Source organism: Triturus cristatus, chromosome 11 (assembly GCF_964204655.1).
Source record: "Triturus cristatus chromosome 11, aTriCri1.1, whole genome shotgun sequence".
In the NCBI taxonomy this organism is placed as follows: Eukaryota; Metazoa; Chordata; class Amphibia; order Caudata; family Salamandridae; genus Triturus; species Triturus cristatus.
This window is the reverse complement of record NC_140594.1, coordinates 467,206,743-467,229,914: the sequence shown is the minus strand read 5'-3', so window position 1 is coordinate 467,229,914 and position 23,172 is coordinate 467,206,743.

Genomic DNA, 23,172 nt, shown 5'->3' with positions numbered 1-23,172 from the left:
GGCAAACTTTCCTATATAGACAAGCAAGAGAATGTCCTTGCAAACCAGTATTCTCTCGCACTCTGCATGGGTCTAGTCTTTGAAGCACCTTAATCTTCTGTTTAACACTCTTTTTACTATATTCTCTTAGGAAGTCACGTAATTTCTCAATAGATTCCTGTCGCACAGTGCAAATACTACTACAATTCCAAGTGCACACTATGGGCCCGATTCACAGAACTAACTTAAGACAAAATCCTAAACTTACTACCATTTTGGTATTCACAGAAGGCACTTACTCATTTCGGTATTCACAGAAGTTAGGAGTCCTAACCTTAGGACTCCTAAATGCCTTCTGTGAATACCGAAAGTCTTAAAATTAGGATTCTTCTCAGTTTAGTAGTAGTATAGTTAGGATTCCTAACTTAAGGACTCCTAAATGCCTTCTGTGAATACCGAAACTCTTAAAATTAGGATTTTTCTCAATTTAGTAGTAGTAAAGTTAGGACTCTTAACTTTAGGACTCCTAAATGCCTTCTGTGAATACCAAAAGCCTTAAAATTAGGATATTTCTCAGTTTAGTAGTAGTAAAGTTAGGAGTCCTAACTTTAGGACTCCTAAACTGAGAAAAATCCTAATTTTAAGACTTTCGGTATTCACAGAAGGCATTTAGAAGTCCTAAAGTTAGGACTCCTAACTTCTGTGAATACCGAAGTGAGTAAGTGTCTTCTGTGAATACCAAAATGAGTAAATGCCTTCTGTGAATACGAAAATGGTAGTAAGTTTAGGATTTTGTCTTAAGTTAGTTCTGAAAATCGGGCCCTGGGGCTTTAGGACGTCTCCCCATAACCTCATCAGCTAACACTTCTTCCTCATTTCTTGGAACCATTTTCTCCTTTTCCATTACACAACCATTTTTAACTTCATGAGCTCGACCATTGGTGTCAACTGCATGCAACAAACTATTACTTTGAAGATAACTCTCTTCATTAAAAAATGGCTCAGTACTTGAACTATAATTCCATTCTCCTAAGAACACTTTACAAAAGTTATTTTTTTTCACTACTCTTTTCCTTTTGCTTTGTGACTTCATTGCTTTGACTAATTTTTCTAATCTACGCATCCTGTTCAAAATTAAAATGAATAGTTTTCGTTTTATTTCCAAAGCCTTAGCAACAATTGTTTCAATATATTTCTTTTTGTTATAAAATTTGTTTTTCTTCCTATATTTTTTCACATCCTTTAGCAAATTTAACATCACTCTTCTCTGAAACATTTTTCTACGAATGTTTTAAAATCTATTTTTCGTGTTAAGTCACTCTTTCTTACTCCTGATTCAACAACTTTTAAAGTGGTAAGAAAATGTACCATGCTATTTTCAAATGTATTTCCATTTGCCTCTCATTTCTGAGAAAGTGATTTCTGCTGAATGCTAACCATCACAGTTCTTGAAAACAAGCTGCCCCTTTCCTGCGAGTGCAAGTCTAACAGAGCAAGAGCAACACAAATTAAATCTCTGTGAATAATTCCTGTGTACAGACAGACTCATGGGTTGATTCTAGGCACAAAACAGTATTTCTGGGTGATACCAGTACACCTTAACTTATGGTGAAGACATACTCCATAATATCTGACATATTCAAGGCACTTAAATATCTTCCTTAACATAAAATGTAAAACACAACTTTTAAAGTGGTAGGAAAATGTACCATGCTAATTTCAAATGTGTTAGCATTTGCCTCTCATGTGTGAAAAAGTGATTTCTGCTGAATGCTAACCATCACAGTTCTTGAAAACAAGCTGCCCCTTTCCTGTGAGTGCAAGTCTAACAGAGAAAGAGCAACACAAATTAAATCTCTGTGAAAAATTCCTGTGTACAGACAGACTCATGGTGTGATTCTAGGCACAAAACAGTATTTCTGGGTGATACCAGTACACCTTAATTTATGGTGAAGACATACTCCATAATATCTGACATGTTCAAGGCGGCTAAATATCTTCCTTAACATAAAATGTAAAACACAACTTTTAAAGTGGTAGGAAAATGTACCATGCTATTTTCAAATGTGTTTGCATTTGCCTCTCATTTGTGAGAAAGTGATTTCTGCTAAATGCTAACCATCACAGTTCTTGAAAACAAGCTGCCCCTTTCCTGCGAGTGCAAGTCTAACAGAGCAAGAGCAACACAAATTAAATCTCTGTGCAAAATTCCTGTATACAGACAGACTCATGGTGTGATTCTAGGCACAAAACAGTATTTCTGGGTGATACCAGTACACCTTAACATATGGTGAAGACATACTCCATAATATCTGACATGTTCAAGGCACTTAAATATCTTCCTTAACATAAAATGTAAAACACAACTTTTAAAGTGGTAGGAAAATGTACCATGCTAATTTCAAATGTGTTAGCATTTGCCTCTCATTTGTGAAAAAGTGATTTCTGCTGAATGCTATCCTTCACAGTTCTTGAAAACAAGCTGCCCTTTTCCTGCGAGTGCAAGTCTAACAGAGCAAGAGCAACACGAATTAAATCTCTGTGAAAAATCCCTGTGTACAGACAGACTCATGGTGTGATTCTAGGCACAAAACAGTATTTCTGGGTGATACCAGTACACCTTAACTTATGGTGAAGACATACTCCATAATATCTGACATGTTCCAGGTGGTTAAATATCTTCCTTAACATAAAATGTAAAACACAACTTTTAAAGTGGTGGGAAAATTTACCATGCTATTTTCAAATGTGTTTGCATTTGCCTCTCATTTGTGAGAAAGTGATTTCTGCTGAATGCAAACCATCACAGTTCTTGAAAACAAGCTGCCCCTTTCCTGCGAGTGCAAGTCTAACAGAGCAAGAGCAACACAAATTAAATTTCTGAGAAGAATTCCTGTGTGCACACAGACTCATGGTGTGATTCTAGGCACAAAACAGTATTTCTGGGTGATACCAGTACACCTTAACTTATGGTGAAGACATACTCCATAATATCTTTCAAGTTCAAGGCACTTAAATATCTTCCTTAACATAAAATGTAAAACACAACTTTTAAAGTGGTAGGAAAATGTACCATGCTAATTTCAAATGTGTTAGCATTTGCCTCTCATTTTTGAAAAAGTGATTTCTGCTGATTGCTAACCATCACACTTTCTTGAAAACAAGCTGCCCCTTTCCTGCGAGTGCACGTCTAACAAAGCAAGAGCAACACGAATTAAATCTCTGAGAAGAATTCCTATGTGCACACAGACTCATGGTGTGATTCCAGGCACAAAACAGTATTCCTGGGTGATACCAGTACACCTTAACTTATGGTGAAGACTTACTCCATAATATCTGACATGTTCAAGGCATTTAAATATCTTCCTTTACATAAAATGTAAAACACAACTTTTAAAGTGGTAGGAAAATGTACCATGCTATTTTCAAATGTATTTCCATTTGCCTCTCATTTCTGAGAAAGTGATTTCTGCTGAATGCTAACCATCACAGTTCTTGAAAACAAGCTGCCCCTTTCCTGCGAGTGCAAGTCTAACAGAGCAAGAGCAACACAAATTAAATCTCTGTGAAAAATTCCTGTGTACAGACAGACTCATGGATTGATTCTAGGCACAAAACAGTATTTCTGGGTGATACCAGTACACCTTAACTTATGGTGAAGACATACTCCATAATATCTGACATGTTCAAGGCACTTGAATATCTTCCTTAACATAAAATGTAAAACACAACTTTTAAAGTGGTAGGAAAATGTACCATGCTAATTTCAAATGTGTTAGCATTTGCCTCTCATTTGTGAAAAAGTGATTTCTGCTGAATGCTAACTATCACAGTTCTTGAAAACAAGCTGCCCCTTTCCTGCAAGTGCAAGTCTAACAGAGCAAGAGCAACACAAATTAAATCTCTGTGAAAAATTCCTGTATACAGACAGACTCATAGTGTGATTCTAGGCACAAAACAGTATTTCTGGGTGATACCAGTACACCTTAACTTATGGTGAAGAAATACTCCATAATATCTTTCAAGTTCAAGGCACTTAAATATCTTCCTTAACATAAAATGTAAAACACAACTTTTAAAGTGGTAGGTAAATGTACCATGCTAATTTCAAATGTGTTAGCATTTGACTCTCATTTGTGAGAAAGCTACTTATTTATTTATTTATTTTAAAAATTATAAAGCGCAGCGTATGCCCGTGGGCGGCTTGGCGCTATAACTCAGCTAATACTTCCCTGATGACGGAAGCAAATTAAAAATAAAGGTACAGAAAACATCTATTGGTCAAAAAGCCAGGTTTTCAACAATTTCCTAAATTGGACCAATGTGGGTGTAGATCTAATCACCAAAGGAAGAGTGTTCCAAAGTCTGGCTGCGGTGTTAGTGAAACATCGATCTCCCCAGGTGACAGTCTTAGACCGTGGCACCTCTAGTTGGTATGAATTTTTGGATCTTAGTTGACGAGTGGGGGAATAGAAAGAGAGCTTCTGTTTAAGAAACTCCGGCCCTAGCTGATGGAGGGCTTTAAACGTGTGACACAAGGTTTTGAATCTGATCCGGTTTTTGACCGTCAACCAATGATAATTCCTGATTACTTGCGTAATAGGTTTAAATTTGTGGGTCCCAGATACGAGCCTTGCCGCCGCATTCTGGACCAGTTGTAACTTGGCGACCACCCGACATTGAGCATTTGCAAATAAACCGTTACAGTAATCAAGAGATAACAATATCAATGAGCTCACTACAGTTTTCCTGGCACTTTCTGGAAGAAAAGGAATTATATTTCTTGAGAGTTTAAGTTTATAAAATGCTGAGGAAGCTGTTTGGTTAGCCTGATTAACAAAATGTAATTTCTCATCAAAGATGACACCTAAATTCCTGACCTTCTGAACTGGAGTTGGTGTCGCTCCGAGTAATGGAGGCCACCAAATAGAAGACCACAAGGGTGATAGTTTACCAAAAATAATCACCTTGGTCTTCTCGGAGTTCAGTCTTAAGCAATTACAGGCCATCCACTCCTTAATTGCCAACATGCCCTCCTGAAACTGGGCCGCTACCCTTACTCCGTTATTATTGATAGCTAACACCAACTGAGTGTCGTCGGCGTATGTTGTAAGGATCATCCGGTGGGTCTTGATGACCCTAGCTAAGTCCGACACATAGATGTTAAAAAGTGTCGGACTTAGGGACGAGCCCTGAGGAACCCCACAAGGTAGAGCCAAGTCTGCTGATTTAAAAGGCCCAAGTGTTACGGCCTGAATTCTGCCTGACAGAAAGGAAGCAAGTAAGGCTCCGGCCTTAGAGTGAATGCCCAGCTCACCGACACGGTCAATCAGGATGGAATGATTGACCGTGTCGAAGGCCGCTGACAAATCCAACAGAACCAGTACCGCCGTGCTCCCCTGGTCTCTGATGGTTCTAACGTCATCAGCGGCTTTGATTAGTGCGGTCTCCGTGCTATGCATTTTCCGGAAGCCGAACTGGGAATCATCAGGCAGGACATTTCGTTCAATGTATTCCGAGAGTTGATCGTTCATTACTTTCTCGGCCACCTTAGCTAGAAACGGCAGGCTAGCAATGGGCCTGTAGTTTTTCAGCAAATCTTTATCCAGACCAGGCTTCTTGAGAAGTGGTTTCAGTAGCGTGTTTTTTAGCCTTTCTGGAAAAATCCCTAATTTAAACATTACATTACAGATTTGCATTTCTGCTGAATGCTAACCATCACAGTTCTTGAAAACAAGCTGCCCCTTTCCTGAGAGTGCAAGTCTAACAGAGCAAGAGCAACACAAATTAAATCTCTGAGAAGAATTCCTGTGTGCACACAGACTCATGGTGTGATTCTCGGCACAAAACAGTATTCCTGGGTGATACCAGTACACCTTAACTTATGGTGAAGACATACTCCATAATATCTGACATGTTCAAGGCAGTTAAATATCTTCCTTAACATAAAATGTAAAACACAACTTTTAAAGTGGTAGGAAAATGTACCATGCTATTTTCAAATGTGTTTGCATTTGCCTCTCATTTGTGAGAAAGTGATTTCTGCTGAATGCTAACCATCACAGTTCTTGAAAACAAGATGCCCCTTTCCTGCTAGTGCAAGTCTAACAGAGCAACAGCAACATAAATGAAATCTCTGTGAAAAATTTCTGTGTACAGGCAGACTCATGGTGTGATTCTAGGCACAAAACAGTATTTCTGGGTGATACCATTACACCTTAACTTATGGTGAAGACATACTCCATAATATCTGACATGTTCAAGGCAGTTAAATATCTTCCTTAACATAAAATGTAAAACTCCCATTTCTAACAACAACTTTATAAGAAGAATCACATTTCTAATATTTATATCCAACTACACCACATACATCCCCTCTCAAATTCATAACTCACCTTTAAAAGTAGTTAGTTGAGAAAGAAATGTGCCACTCACACAGCAGATTATCAGAGCCAGAATCTCTCAACGGTACACCTCTCAGCAGAACCAGTAAATGGCAATGTTTCCCTCTCTTTTTTCACACATATACATGTTAACTTCAAATCACAGTGTTTCCCACATTTTTTCAAAGGGAATCACACATTTCTATTGGTTGCAAATTTCAACCCTTTTCCAAATGATACCTTCCCCCAACATGACTTCTGCCTGCTACCATAGCAACAGGTCATGGAACACTGGTGTGAGCAGAGAGGTCAAAAGTCCAGCACACAATGTTTCAAATCCAAAGAGCAAGAATGCTTGACTTTTCAAACCTAACAGCAAATCCAAACTAATGTTCTGTGGGAACACATTTTTCTGAACCAATACAAAACATGTTTTTAAAAATTTAAACATACAGCCTAGTTTTTAGTGTTGAATGGTCTGAAACAGCCAATGATTTATTTTTATTTTGAAAAAGTATGTAAGCCTCCATTTTACATCTATCTTTCTTTTCATATTGCCATTCTACTGAAAGACACCTTCTGAGTCCATCCAGATCTCCTTGGAAGATGTTCACATTATAGGTCACAGCTATGTCTTCTGGAGTGAAAAGTTTGCAGAAAAAAGAGGTATTGTGAAAGATCTTGCTTTGCCAAATGTAGACATTAAATGGATTGGTCAGAGAGGGTTAAAGTGGCACCAATTAATGCCTTTGGTGAAAACCTTTCTACATCTCCCACAGCCTAACCTTATTATTGTGCACTGTGGTGGAAATGACCTAGGCACTTTAACTGGGGTAGGTCTGGAAATGCTTATTAGGGACACCTTTGTGCAATTGATGTCACTTTTTCCACAGGCAAAAGTGGAACTGGTCCAACCAACATTGTCCGCAGATTGACAAAGCAAGAAAGCACGTCAATAAGTCTGTTTCTGCTTTCCTCAGAGACTGTGGTATGGGTTCTATATACCACAACAACTTGCGTTACAACATGCAAGGCATTTATAGAGGTGACGGTGTACATTTCAATGATGAAGGGAACAGAGTCTTCCTCTTTAACTTTAGACTCTGCATCGGTACTTACTTGTAGGTACCAAAAAACACTCAATAAACACAACGGCTCTTTTTAGAGCCACCTAATATCTAAACACTTAATCTTCTTTTTTACATCTTTTTTAAAAACATTTTTTGCCATTCGCGCTCGGTGCGCACACCTCGCGATTTAAAAAAAAAAATTAAATTTTTTTTTTTGCCCTTCGGGGTCCCACTGTGAACCCCTGACAAACGCTACGGGGTCAGGAACTCCCTACCCTGCCCCCTTTTCACATTCTCCACCTTTCCTTTTCAGTGTGACAGACAAAATGGCGGCCGACACTTCCTGATTTCGACCGATTCGAATGTTTACAGACATATAACAACCAATCAGAATTTCGCTCGTGCACGTTAGGGTGCGCGCACCGTACGCTTACGGTGCGCGCACGGTAAGCGCTTATAGATATTTATATGCTTTAAAGATTGACACCAGACCGGCAAAAGGCACTTCCCTGACCTGAGGACTACTTCTCTGCCAAATTTCAAGTAATTCTGTTCAGCCGTTCGGGCTGTACCTTCGACTAAAGGTCCTATGGGAAAATGCATGGGGAAAACGCGTTTTGGGACCCCCTTTTTCTCGGCCCCCGCTTGACGAAGCGGAGCGCCCCATTTGTTTTGAAAATTTTGCGAGGATTCGTCAACCGGCGCCAAAGTTATTCAAGATAGAATTTTGAGATTTCCTATGGAAACACGGTCCTAACTATAACTATCTACTGGCGACCGCCAGTAGATAATATATATATATTTATATATATATATATATATATATATATATATATATATATATATATATATATTACCTACTGGCAGTTGCCAGTAGGTACTTATAGTTACAACCTAGTTTCCATAGGAAAAGCATTTTTTGATGTGCTAATAACTTTGGCGTCGTTTGACGAATTTCTGCGAAATTCTCCCCAAAAAGTCTATCCAGGTTAGCTCCTATCCTGAAGGTTTGGGGATGATTCGTCTAGCGGGAGCTGAGAAAAAAGGGGGGTCTCAAAACGCGTTTTCCACATGTTAATTTCCATAGGAAATTTTGCGACGAGCTACAGCCCAAAATGTTGAACGGGATTACCCCAAATTTGGCAGAAAGGTAGAGCTTGGCTCAGATAGCAAAATTTTTTTTAAATGGTGTTAATCCGTTCAGTAGTTTTTGAGAAATTCAAAAAATAAGAGTCAAAAAATCAATTTCCCATTGGAAACTTTGTGCAAGGCTAGAGCCGAAGCTACTGAACTTAATTACCCCAAATTTGGCAAAAAGGAAGTGCTTGGATCAGAAAGAGACCTTCTTTTTAAATGGTGTAAATCCGTTCAGTAGTTGCTGAGAAATTAGAAAAATAAAAGTTTTGATATCTGGGTGGAGCCTAAGTCCAGAGCATGAGCTTCACTGTGATTTGCTGTCAACATTCCAAACCAGGAAGTAAGCACAGTCCTGGGCACACGTAGTGGGGATATCACAATGTTAGTGTAAGCTTGATATGTATTGAAAATGCAGCGGTCGACACCAGAGTACGTTTGAAAAGTTGTTCATCACAAAGCAACGACTGTATTGAACCAAACAACCAGTCGACACGTGTTTCGTCACTAGCAGTGGTCCTGTGACTCTTCAGGGCTGGGAAGGATACAAAACATTGGGTGAGGGATTCAGGGGTAACAGAAGGTAACCTAGTCATTGTCATATACAGGGAGCAGGAGGAAAAGGGATCACCCTCCGTGCATCTGAAGAGAATTATAAAGCACAAAGCGCTTGGTGAAAAGTGACTGTTGTGAGTGTGCCGCTCTCATAGGTTGGACATCATGAAAAATGCGCGGGAAAACACAGTAAATAGAGTGACTGTTGTGCGTGTGCCGCTCGCATGGGTTGGACATCATGAAAAATGGACGGGAAAGCACAGTACATGAGGTGATGTGACATGGTACACAAGTGTGAATAATTGTGTGTGAGTGGCAGGAATGGTGTCTAGTGGTCACTACGATGCCCGCAAGAACCAAGTGGACAATAGATAGGAGCACAAGAAGGTGGCGGTCGGTAATATGTTTTAGATGATCCTACTGCAAACAGTGGCAAGAATAGTATCTAGTATTAGCTCATGTGGTAAGTCAGTGTCTGAAAAAAACCCAGTGTACAATGTATGCAAACACAGATCAACAACAATTAACAATGCTTCTCGATGAAGGAGAGGATCCTACTGTGGTAAGCAAGCTGTATTATGGGACAGAGAAACATTAAGGAAAGGATAGATATGGGATATTGACGAGACAAAAAATGCGAGGCATACTAGATATGCTGGGTCAACAGAACTAAGAAGGCCGAGGTAAGGTGGTTACCTGTTCCGTGTTTGGAACAGTAAGGAGAGCAGGCCCCTGTGTGAAGAAGAGACACGAGTGGAAATAGGGATTAATCCAAGGACATGGACATTGGGTAGGGGGAACCTCAATACCCCATGTCCATTCCTTTCCCTAATATCTCTCTGTCCTATAATACAGCTTGCTTACCACAGTAGGATCCTCTCCTTCATCGAGACGCTTATAACTTTGGCATCGTTTCATGAATCTTTACTAAATTTTTCAAAAAGTTTGTCTTTTTTGATCAGCTCCTTTCTTGAAAGTTTAGGGGTGTATTGAGGACGTACAAGGTTGGTTGTTTATTGAAAGCAAGTTTATTGCGAGATACTTGCACCCACAGGGTGATTGGTCAAGGGGGGGCTGAGAAAAAAGGGGGGTTCCAAAAAGTGTTTTCTCAATGCATTTTCCATAGGAAACTTTAAACAAGGCTACAGGTCAAACTGCTGAATGGAATTACGCCAAATTTGGCAGGGAGAAAGGTCTCAGTCCAGAAAGCACGCTTTTGTTGAAATGGTGTAAATCCGTTCAGTAGTTTTTGAGATAATAAAGGAAAAATGTATATATATGTCTGGACGGTGCCTAACTCCCAAGCACGAGCTTGCCTCTGATTGGCTGCTAACACTTCAAACCAGGAAGTGCTAGCAGCCATCTTGTGCCTCGCTGTAATAAGTCCAATGTAGTCGAGGTGTAGTATTATGATGAATGCTACACTCGCATCGAGTTAAAATATAAAAGAAAGGTCGAAGGGGCAATTTAATATACCGGAGCTCTGTCTGTGCGGGATACCCCTTTCACACTGCGTCTCCCTACGTCAGCAGGTAACGCTCCCTTTTCGCCCATCCACAGCATACCTCCAACAACATTCTTGGGCCCGCCGGTTTCCCTCTGTGAACCACTTGTCGGCTCACAGCTCTTTGGGTGCGAGTTCTCGGTCCCGCACTTGTATCTGTGAAGCCAAGACTGGAAATATATTGCAGGTCTCTCTCTGCGAGATACACTCTTCATGGTCCCTCTCCCCACATCACTGTTCCGCAGCTATCCCTTTGGAAGCCGATGGCCCGCACCTTTACCTATACTAGTCGGCCTGCAGGTGTTCTTCTGCGAGCTGGCCTGCAGCACTCCCTCTGCAAACTGGCGGGCCGCGGTTCTCCCTCTGAGCCTGCCAGTCGGCTTGCAGCTCTTCATTTATGAGCCAGTCCGCCGGCTCGTAAGTCTCTGAGGACAGATGCAATGGAGGCAACGATCATGCAGGTAGGACACCCAACAATGCTCCGACATCCCCCAGCAGGAGCTCTTTGTCTGCCATCTCACCTCGCCCCCACCCCCCACAAACAAATGTGACATTCACGTTAGGGAATCTGGAATGTAAAAAATTGGGTAATGATGTTTAATTATTAATAAGAAGATGTTTGTGAGATTGGACAAATAAGAGTCTTAGTCATGTATGGATTTACATTTAAAACATTTTATTAAAACAAAACAACAACAAATAAAACTATGTACAGCCATGTCATGTCATCGCTGGACAATTTGTGAATCAGAGCCTGCAAGACAAAAAGAAAGATACGATGGTGCGTCATGCGTCTGGCAAAGGATAAAAAGAAAGAGTGAAAGAGTGAGAGAGAGGAAGAGAGAGAGAAACAAAGAAAGAGTGAGAGAGAGAGGAAGAAAAAGAAAGAGAGAAAGAGTGAGTGAGAGAAAGAGAGCAGGAGTGAGATACAAAGAAGAGAGAAAGAGAGAAACAGTGTGAGAGAGAGGAAGAGAGAAATAGAAAGAGGAAGAGAGGAAGAGAGAGAGAGAACAAGTGAGAGAAAGGAATAGAGACAGAATGGGTGAGAGAGAAGAGGAGAGAAAGAGTGAGAGAATGGAAGAGAGAGGAAGAGTGAGAGTGAGGGAGAGAGAGAGAGAGAGAAAGAGTGAGAGAGAGGAAGACACAGAAAGTGAGAAAGAGAAAAAGAGTGAGATACAAGGAAGAGAGAAAGAGAGAAACAGTATTCTAGAGGAAGAGAGAGAGAAACAGTGTGAGAGAGCGGAAGAAAGAGAGAGATTGAGAGAGAGAAAGAGAGAAATAAATAATGAGAGAGAGAGGAAGAGACAGAGAAAGAGAGGAAGTGTGAGAGAGAAAAAGGAAGAGATGGAGATGGAGAGGGAGTGTTGACACTGGAGAAAATCTTTGCAGCTCACCTTTGTGCCACCAGTGTGTCTCCAACCACACGCCGGCACAGAGTGCACCCTCAAGTTTAGTCATCTGAAAGATAGTATAGAATTAGTAATTGTAGAGTACATACAACTGCACATGCCTAATTCTCTGTTTCGCCAATGAGCACTCAGGCTGCTACAGCCCATCCACTCCCACTGCTCAGAGGTGTGTCTGCGCTCTTGTGGGCCGAGGCTGCCACACACTATCCACTCCCATCGCCCAGAGATGGGCGTGTGTTGAAGAGGGTCCACCACATGCTGAAGCAATTTTCTGAGGCGTTGTCAGGATGGCCACACATCATCGCAGGTTCTACACGCATTCAGCTGTGGTGGTGTTGGGAGGTGTCAATTTGTGAATCACAGCCTGTTAGATAAAAAGCAAGCTAAGATTGTGCATCATGCATCCATCAAAGGAGAGAGAAAGATATATATATATCTGCTTTGTTTGATCTTGCATTAATTTTAAGTTTTAAATGAACTACGAGTCTGTTCTCTATTGCACTACATTTGTAGTTTATCATGTGACTTGTCATTTGCACAGCTTTAAAATGGTGTTTTTTGACAAAACTTTGTTGGTGAACAAGCCTGCTGGTTCAGGCGAAACGCGTCTGACACTGCCGAAGATTAAAATCTAATGTGGATTGTCAAGACATGGCGTCGTCATTCCTTTCCTGAGTGAGGAGTGTGTTTACATATTTACGGACCCAGCTTGCGAGGTCTGCTCAACGACGTGCCCGCTGATCAGGAGTGCGGCGGCTGTTTGCAAGCTCTGTGGCAGTATATATATATATATATTCACTGAAAAAACTATAGGTTTCTCGGGCGTTATAGTTCAGTTTGACATTTCACTCATACAAAACCATAGAAATTCCCTCCTACAGTTTTTTTCAGTGAGTTTTGTAAGATTTTTTAAATGCTAATTTCTAACTATAATGTGCCTGAAACCTATGTTTTTTTCAGTGAATATATGTATATTTATTATACTATGTATACATGTGAAAATGTCTCGGTCCGCCTGTTTGCCTCGTGGCACAGAAAAAATGGGTGGAACTGACGTCAGCACGCTGACGAGGTCCTCTTATGGCTCCGATGACGTCATATGGTGTTGCGAGCTGCGCCGTGCTATTATGACATCCGTGGATTGCTGGTGCAGGGGATATTCACCTAAGTGTTCAGGCTAGTCCTTTGGGAGCAACTGTTTATGTTGCCACTCCAGAAACCGAAACCAGTGGTCCGAGGGCAGAGGCCCTGCAGATGGCACTTGAGGTGGGGTGCCCAGTCGTGTGCACCGGCAGGGCAGCGAAGTGACAAGCACCACAACCCACAAAAAAGGTAACGAGGGCGCTGAATAACACAGGATCTTCTCTTTGTATCTGTCAGGAACAACAAAGTTAAAATGCCCTAGTACCAAAATGTAGAATTAGTGCTGCAACGGTCTTCAAGAGGACCTGCGATGCCGCTTCTGTCTCCCGTACCCTGGAGGTGGCACATGGGTCACGCGGTATGGTCACGCGGTGGGACGCACACTCGTTGACCTCTCATGGCACTGCTCCACACTTTCCATTAGCTATGTTTTCTGATGATGTGTCGCGCCGGCCCCATCCAACCACAGAACTCTTTTAGATCCGAACAGACTCTTCCACTTTCTCACCGGAAGTGAAACCAGGCCATTTGGACACTTTCATATTACAACAGCTGGGAATGCACTTTTCGGTAAAAAAAACACATTCCTTCCTCCTTATTAATCAAATAAACGTCTCACTGAAGAACAGGGGCCAGCATCGATCGGTAAACAGCCGTTACAATGACTTTTTTACATCGCTATACCATTACAATGCATGCATTACCACGCATGCGTTGTACATCGCGAAGTCATTACTACACATTGTTTTAGAACGTATGGTCATTTACCACGCATGCCTTTACAACAAATTTTGTTGTAAAGGTATGTATGGTAAATGACCATGCATTCTAAAAAACATGTAGATGATCCACGTTGTTGTAAGGAAACAGAGGCTCACAACGACGTGCACTGCCCCTCAGAGACGACGTGAAGCTGGAACCACGAGGAGAGAGGAACCACGAGGAGTGAGAGGTAAGGGGGATTGGGCATGGGGTGGCTTTTTTTTCTAGGGTTTAGTGTAGTGCATTGGTGTTTGGGTAGTGTAAGGGGTCGTGCTGGGGGTAGTGTTTTAGGGTTTAGGGTAGTGCAGTGGTGTTTGGGTAGTGTAGGGGGTCATGCTGGGGTAGTGTTTTAGGGTTTAGGGTAGTGCAGTAGTGTAGGGGATCATGCTGGGGGTAGTGTTTTAGGGTTTAGGGTAGTGCAGTGGTGTTTGGGTAGTGTAGGGGGTCATGCTGGGGTAGTGTTTTAGAGTTTGAGTAGTGTAGCGGGTCATGCTGAGGGTAATGTGTAATGGTTTAGGGTAGTGCAGTGGTGTTTGGGTAGTGTAGGGAGACGTGCTGGGAGTAGGGTTTTAGGGTTTAGGGTAGTGCAGTGGTGTTTGTGTAGTGTAGGGGGTTGTGCTGGGGTAGTGTTTTAGGGTTTAGGGTAGTGCAGTGGTGTTTGTGTAGTGTAGAGGGTAATGTTTTAGGGTGTAGAGTAGTGCAGTGGTGTTTGTGTACTGTAGGCGGTCGTTCTGGGTTCTAGTGTTTTAGGGTTTAGGGTAGTGCAGTGGTGTTTGTGTAGTGTAGGGGGTCGTGTTTTAGGGTTTAGGGTCATGCAGTGGTGTTTGGGTAGTGAAGGGGTCATGCTAGGGGTAGTGTTTTAGGGTTTAGGGTAGTGCAGTGGTGTTTGTGTAGTGTAGGGTGTCATGCTGGGGGTAGATTTAGTGTTTAGGGTAGTGCAGTGGTGTTTGGGTATTGGATGGGGTAGTGTTTTAGGGTTTAGGGTAGTGCGCCCAACCAGCCACAATATCCGTGGACAAAGGGATCCTGAATCCGCCAATTGAATAATTTGGGTCAAGGGCCCTACCAAGTCCAAGGCCTATCAATTCCTTTCTTGGGACCCCTCATATAATTGAAGAAAAAGGTACATAGTTTCTCATCAACTTCAGGTGTGTTTGCTACCTTCCCCTTCAGTGAGGGCCTCGGGCATTCTCCCCTCATCCTATTCCTGACCTCCCTTTCAAGGGGTAGATGGATTTTCCCCACCACATACTCTGCCACTTTGGTGTCAGGGGTCCACTCCGCTGACCTAGGATGGTAAATTTGGGTAGGCTCGAACATGTCCGAGTGGACCCCGTCCCCAACCTGGGACTGAGAGGAGTGGGACTCTGGATGCCAGGGATGCCCCGAGTCCTTATCCTCATCGGAGGAGAAATCGTCCCCCGATACACCCTCTCCCTCTTAGGGAAACCTGCCGTCGGGGTCTACAATAGTGGTGACAGCGTCACAATTTTCTCTGGACTCCTCCTCCTCCCAGCATGGTGCATGTTTTAGCGTTCGCGCACTATTGAGGAAGGTCTCCGTAAGTTTATCATATCCTTCCAAGTGCCCCGCATTATGCTTAACGGCCCTGTTATTCCCCATCTGGGAGCTACTGGGACCCGCCACCACCAGATCTGGGTCACTGAACACCCCAGGGATGCTTTTCACCAGATTATCAACCTGATCCCTAAGAGGAGCCAGCGCCCTGGAACTAGCCAGAGAGAGGGCTTGGTCCACTGCTGGAGGGAAAAGTTGGGGGGCCATTCCTCCTTCACTTCCTGCTATGAAGAGCAAAAATGGTCTTCTGGAGAAGACATGATAGCAGAGGGTGTGAGCACCGGACAAATGCCCTTAAAATCCTTCAGGCAGCCCCCTCGCCGGTGCTCCAACAGCTGGGCTTTCCCCGAAGCTGTTATAAGAATAGACTGAGGTGCAATACCAATTACCACCACCAGGTGGCTCTGGCCACTAACGTGGCCATGTGGGAAAATCACCGCGTAGCGGTGTCAAAATTAGGTGAGGGTTGGTCGGGAATCAAGCTGACACTAAAGGAGTGACCGGATTCCCAAACGTGCGTAAAGACCAGCGGGAGCGCTCGACGGAGCTGCCTCGCTCGGACCAGACGCGCCTGACAGGATCTCACCGCGCACAGAGCGCACAGCAGGAGAAAATGTGAGGGGGAGAACGCTCTCGAGCAAGAGCCTGCTGCGCAGGGAATATGAAACAATACCAAGGCAATAACGCTAATAACGTGCACAAGAAACCGCTAAACAAACAGCAACAACGTCAGATTAAGCCAAAACTGTAAGGAATGCACTTAACTGACGAGCAGTGAAGAAAGAGGAAGCGGAAGGGACGTCACGATATTATATACGATGGACTGTGATATGATTGGACTATAGTTGCCTTGGATACTAACCCCCTAATGGTTCAAGGGTTGTGTAGTCTTTTGTTTAATGATTGTTGTGTTAAGTTTTCTTTGAACTGCTATGCAAATAAAGTGAGGAAAGATATGCATAATCCTCGCCTCCGTCCTGCCATAGAATTCATTAAACTTTATTCGATCTGATTTAGAAACATAGATCATAAAAGTGTACATAACACAGTAAATCCTCTTTCCTAATACAATTCAGTGAGAATTAATTAAAACCAGTTGGTAAAAACGGGTGTTACAAAGCCCGGTTCAGAGCAACTTCAGGTTAACAGAATCTTAAAGTTCAATGTTTCACAAGATCAATCTCATGTACTTCGTGCAAACTACGCAATAAGGGGTCCAAGTAAGAAGTAACGCTCCAATACCTGACCAGTCTGCACTATATAAAACTGCAGAAAAACTAAAAATAAAAAGTGTTTTGCACACTTCTGTCATTGGGCTATATGTGGGCTACATCTGGGTGATATTTGTGCTACATTTAGGCTCTTTTCTCTCTGGTGGCCATCTTGGGAGACTTATTTGTTATGAAGTTTCCTAATTTCCTCATTTACTGCAGTCTCGTCAGTAGGAAATGCTTTCAGTTTTTTACTTTGATTCCATCAAGAAGGCATTCAGATGTGTCACACATTTGCTATAAATTCAGAATGTTAGCACTCTAGTTGTTCATTAGATCACTGTAGTAAAGCTACTGCTCACCAGGGAGTTAACTGGAAGTCTACTGCTGGTATTGAAAGTGATTGTTTCAGTCTGCATGTCAGAATTTTCTAATGAAATTGAAGAGGATTTGAGTTCTCACTTAAAACATGCCCTACATTTTCTTTCTGCAGCACTAACCATAATTTCTATGGAAAAATGAACCCCCTCATTTTTTTCCTTTTTAAATTAAATGTTTTAAGTGTTACCAGTCTATTCCAATCAAGATGGCTTCAGGTGTGCCATACATTTGTCATAAGTAAGACTGTTAGCTCTATAGTTGTTCTTTAGAACACTCTGGGAAGCAGCAGTAGAACGCAAAGGCATTAACTGACAGGCTGCTTCTGTTGAAAAATAACAGGAAGATATTTGAGATCTCACTTAAAACATGTCCTGATTTTTCTTTCCACAGCAATAACCATAATGTCTATGACAAAATGAACCCCCTTATATTGTTCCTTTTCAAATTAAATGTTTTAAGAGTTACCAGTTTATTCCAATCAAGATGGTTTCAGGTGTGCCATAATTTTGTCATAAGTAAGACTGATAGCGCTCTAGTTTTTCTTTAGAACACTCTGGGAAGCTGCAGTAGAACACAAGGCATCAACTGACAGGCTGCTCCTGTTGAAATATAACAGGAAGATATTTGAGATCACACTTGAAACATGTCCTAATATTTCTATCTACAGCACTAACCATAATTTCTATGACAAAATGAACCCCCTCATTTTGTTCCTTTTTAAATTAAATGTTTTAAGAGTTACCAGTTTATTCCAATCAAGATGGCTTCAGGTGTGCCATAACTTTGTCATAAGTAAGACTGATAGCGCTCTAGTTGTTCTTTAGAACACTCTGGGAAGCTGCAGTAGAACACAAAGGCATCAACTGACAGGCTGCTCCTGTTGAAATATAACAGGAAGACATTTGAGATCACACTTGAAACATGTCCTAATTTTTCTTTCTGGAGCACTAACCATAATTTCTATGACAAAATGAACCTCCTCATTTTGTTCCTTTTTAAATTATTTGCTTTAAGTGTTACCAGTTTATTCCATTCAAGATGGCTTCAGGTGTGCCATACTTTTGTCATAAGTAAGGCTGTTAGCGCTCTAGTTGATCTTTAGAACACTCTGGGAAGCTGCAGTAGAACACAAAGGAATCAACTGACAGGCTGCTCCTGTTGAAATATAACAGGAAGATATTTGAGATCACACTTGAAACATGTCCTAATTTTCCTCTCTACAGCACTAACCATAATTTCTATGACAGAATGAACCCCATCATTTTGTTCCTTTTTAAATTAAATGTTTTAAGACTTACCAGTTTATTCCAATCAAGATGGCTTCAGGTGTGCCATAATATTGTTAAAAGTAAGACTGTTAGCTCTCTAGTTGTTCTTTAGAACACTCTCGCAAGCTGCGGTAGAACACAAAGGAATCAACTGACAGTCTCTGCCCTTGTTGGATGTACATGATTTACTGAGAATGACAGACTTCATTCTCACATGACTGAGAAAGACAATGTGAATTTACAGAAAATATGCTCTCATTTTAGCTTCAGTTTTCTCTCAAACATGATTCATGATATCCCAGCAGAAGGTTTTTCACAGGGTAAAATCACCTAAGAACAAACCACAATTCCTGAAATTAGTATGGTACCATCAACAAATGAATTCTCATGTAACTTAAAGTCTGTTATCACCCTTTATAGTTCTCCTTTGGTAACCCTCAAAATCTTCGATTCACTACAATGCAATTCAATGGGGTACTATCATGTATATTGGTCCCAAGATGGCTGCCAGCAATTCTAGGATGAAGTGCTGACAGCCAATCAGATCTCACGATCAAATGTGTTGTTAGGCTCCGCCCAGATATTGAAACTTTTTCTTTTTCTAATTTCTCATGAACTACTGAAGGGATTTACACCATTTAACAAAAAGGGATCTTTCTGAACCAAGGGCTACCTTTTCACCACATTTGGTGTAATTTCATTTAGCAGTTCGGGCTGTAGCCGTGTCTAAAGTTTCCTATGGGAATTAACATGGAGAAAACATGTTTTGGAGAACCCCCTTTTTTCTCGGCTCTTGCTTCCCGAATCACCCCGAAACTTTTAAGGTAGGAGCTGACCAGAGCGCCCCACGAGTTTTGAAAATTTCGCGAAGATTCGTCAAACGACACCAAAGTTATTGGGAAAAGAATGTTTCGATATTCCTATGGAAAATACGTCCTAACTATAACTACCTACTGGTGACCGCCAGTAGGTAATATATATATATATATATATATATATATATATATATATATATATATATATATATATATATATATATATATATAGCAATTTCCTCACGCAGAAAGCAAGGATTGATGACGACGTGTGAGAAATGCGGATAAGGGTGGGAATGTCGTTCTTTGGGATAAAACTAAATATCTCAATGAGGCCTACAAACAGCTTAACAACCGTACTAATTATGTGAAAATCACAGATGCAATAATGCAGAACAGTTGTAAAATATATAATGAGCAACGTCAGCAATGGTACAATCAATGTTTAATTACACATGCAGAATTGCAATTCTTGAAGGTTTCTAATCCAGTAACACTGGTATTTTACCTAATCCCCAAGGTGCATAAAAATACAGAAAATCCGCCAGGGTGCCCTATAATATCAGCAATAGGTGGAGCTTTAGAAAAACCTCTAAGTATATTGATTCTTTTATTTGCCCACTTGTGAAACTGCTTCCCTCTTATATTCAAGATTCGGGTGATTTTTAAAAAAAAGATTTATGATCTACCTTGGGAAAAAGACCTGTTGCTGGTTACTATTGATGTTACCACACTGTATACCAGCATCAAGCATGATGACGGCTTAAGAGCGATCAAACATTTCTTAAGTGAATGCCCAATTAAGCTATAGTCACATACACAAATGTTACTCTCTATGGTTTCTGTGTGTTTGAAAAATAATTACTTTCTCTTCAATAATGAACTCTACAATCAAGTATGTGGAACAGCGATGGGCACCTGCTTCGCCCCCAGCTATGCAAATTTGCATATGGACTGGTGGGAGGAGCAGGTGGTCCGAGTCGAGTTTCAGTCAGAATGGGAAGAGAATGTACTACACCGGAGTCGATATATCGGCAATCTTTTCGTCGTATGGAAAGGGACTGAGGAATCTGTCAGAAGCGTTATTAAAAAACTGCAGGTTAATACTTTAAATTTGAAATTCACCAGTACAATCAGCAGTAGCTTAGTCGATTTTCTAGACTTAATGATCTATGTAAAGGACTCCAAATTGCACTCCAGGATCTATAGGAAGCCAACAGTGGGGAACACGTTGCTCCGTGCCACCAGTTTTCACCCGCAAAATCTGATAAGGTGTATACCTTACGGAGAATGTTTAAGAACTATTCGGAACTGTAGTGATCAAGACCTTTTGGAGACAGAACTAATTAATCTAGATTCCCGTTTTCAAGCTCGAGGATACACAAAAGAGAATGTGCACACAGCTGTAAGAAAGGCTAGATTGAGGAGTAGAGAGGATATTTTCTTTGATGAAAGTCAAAGTAAAATAAAACTAAAAAACACACAAATCAACCAAGTGAGAATGATCACTTCCTTTAACCATCAGCATGGTCAGGTTAGGAATATACTTAACAATCATTGGCATCTGATACATAATGACCCATTATTACGGAAGTTAGTTAAAAAAAGACCAGCTATTGCATTCCGTAACGCACGCTCTTTAAAGCAATGTTTGGTTAGCAACATGATCCCACAGAGACAGCCAGGCAGTCATACAGGAACATGGCTGAAAAGGAAACCAGGCTTTATCAAGTGCGCAAAATGTAAGGCCTGTGGCCATGGTAAGAACATGCTAACATACACTCTGGGTCTCTCTAAGCGAGAGAAAAAAATCAAGGGTTTCTTTTCTTGTAAGACGGAATATGCTGTCTACGTCCTTCAATGCCCATGTGGCTTGAGGTACGTAGGCAGCACGATTCATCCCGCCCACAAAACAGTGCTATAGCATCTGAGGGCCATACGCAATGGAGACAAGGCATACCCAGTGGTGCGCCATTTCGAATCTCATCATGAGAAAAACACACAAGGTCTAACTTACTTTGTGATCGATTGTATCCCACCAAGCATTCGAGGGGGCAATCGAGAAAGCTGAGAGGACTTGAGTCCTGTTATATTTTGGAATTAAATACACAAATCTCGATGGGGTTAAATATGGAAGAGGATTTAATTACACATCTATGAATCCCTTGGTAGTATGCTGGGAAAATGAGTATTATAGAATAATACCTCTGCGACCTCTGAATTCATGTTTTTATCTGTTTAGGTTTAAGAGTTTTTTTATTATTTTTTCACAGTTTTCCTGCACTGTTAAAAAATAGACTTATCGAGGCTGAGATTAGCAATGGCCCACTTGGGCGTTATCCTGGGGAAACGCAACCACTACCTGTATAAAATGATGTGGGTTTTTTTGTAAGCACTAATGTAAATACACGCATTTGGGTTAGATTCAAAAACACGCCTTTATCACACTAGAAGGGGTGTTTATAGGAGGAACGATAAAGTTTGTTGAAATTGTATTTAAAAAACGCAATAGGCTATGTAAGTGAAGAGCCAAGCAATGGAGAATATACCCACATAGGTTATATTGTATGAAATTTATCTGTAAAAACAGAAGGTACTTTAATTGTAGGACCATCGAAATTTGTTTAAATTATGGCAAATGAATTTACAAATATATTTTATCGTTTGATCACGGGGTGTTTATAGGAGGAACGATAAAGTTTGTTGAAATTGTATTTAAAAAACGCAATAGGCTATGTAAGTGAAGAGCCAAGCAATGGAGAATATACCCACATAGGTTATATTGTATGAAATTTATCTGTAAAAACAGAAGGTACTTTAATTGTAGGACCATCGAAATTTGTTTAAATTATGGCAAATGAATTTACAAATATATTTTATCGTTTGATCACGGGGTGTTTATAGGAGGAACGATAAAGTTTGTTGAAATTGTATTTAAAAAACGCAATAGGCTATGTAAGTGAAGAGCCAAGCAATGGAGAATATACCCACATAGGTTATATTGTATGAAATTTATCTGTAAAAACAGAAGGTACTTTAATTGTAGGACCATCGAAATTTGTTTAAATTATGGCAAATGAATTTACAAATATATTTTATCGTTTGACCACGGTTATTAATTACATTTAATTTGAATTCTAATTATGCCGCAATTTGAACTGAAATGCGAGTGCGTTTTTGTTAGTAAAAAACGACTACTCTTTTGTCTAATGCACTTTGGTGGTAGTCACATCACGTGACTCGTTTTGTGTACACTGTGTTTAAAACGGCCGACTTACAAGCTGTAAAACTGTTGGGGAACAAGCCTGCTGGACAGGCGAAACTTGTCTTATCAGCTGTCCAAAATAAATTGATTTATGGCCAGTACACGGCGTCGTCAATCCTTGCTTTCTGTGTGAGGAAATTGCTATATTGTCTGGATCGTGCCTGGGTGGTCCAATTTCCGACGACGCACCCGCTGTTCAGGTAGTGCGGCGGCTGTACCGAAGCGAGGAGGATATATATATATATAGAAAAACAGACGCATTTCAGCCGTAGCTTTCGTCAGTGTCGGCTCGCGTTTAGAGACGGAAGTTAATATGTACACCACATTTCATCAACATAGACGAAGGACCCAATTACGTGATTATGGTCGCCATCTTAGAGTGTGCAAATCATATTGTATTTACAAAAGGCTTTTTGTTTGTTTTATCTTCAAACATTTTCCATCCTAGTTCATTGTAATGAAAATCAAAATATTGGACATTGCATAATAGTCCTATATCAATCACCAAATTAAAAATTTGTATAAACCAACATGATTGTTCAAAGCGAATTAAATACTTATTACATATGCCTCGGTAACAACAATTTGTTAAATTTGGGCAAATCATCTAATTTCCTGAACATATTATGTTCAGAGCCTCAAATTAAAAAGCATAGGGGGGGTGATTAGCATGTACATATTGGTAATTTGCATTATTAAGCCCTGGATGGGCTAT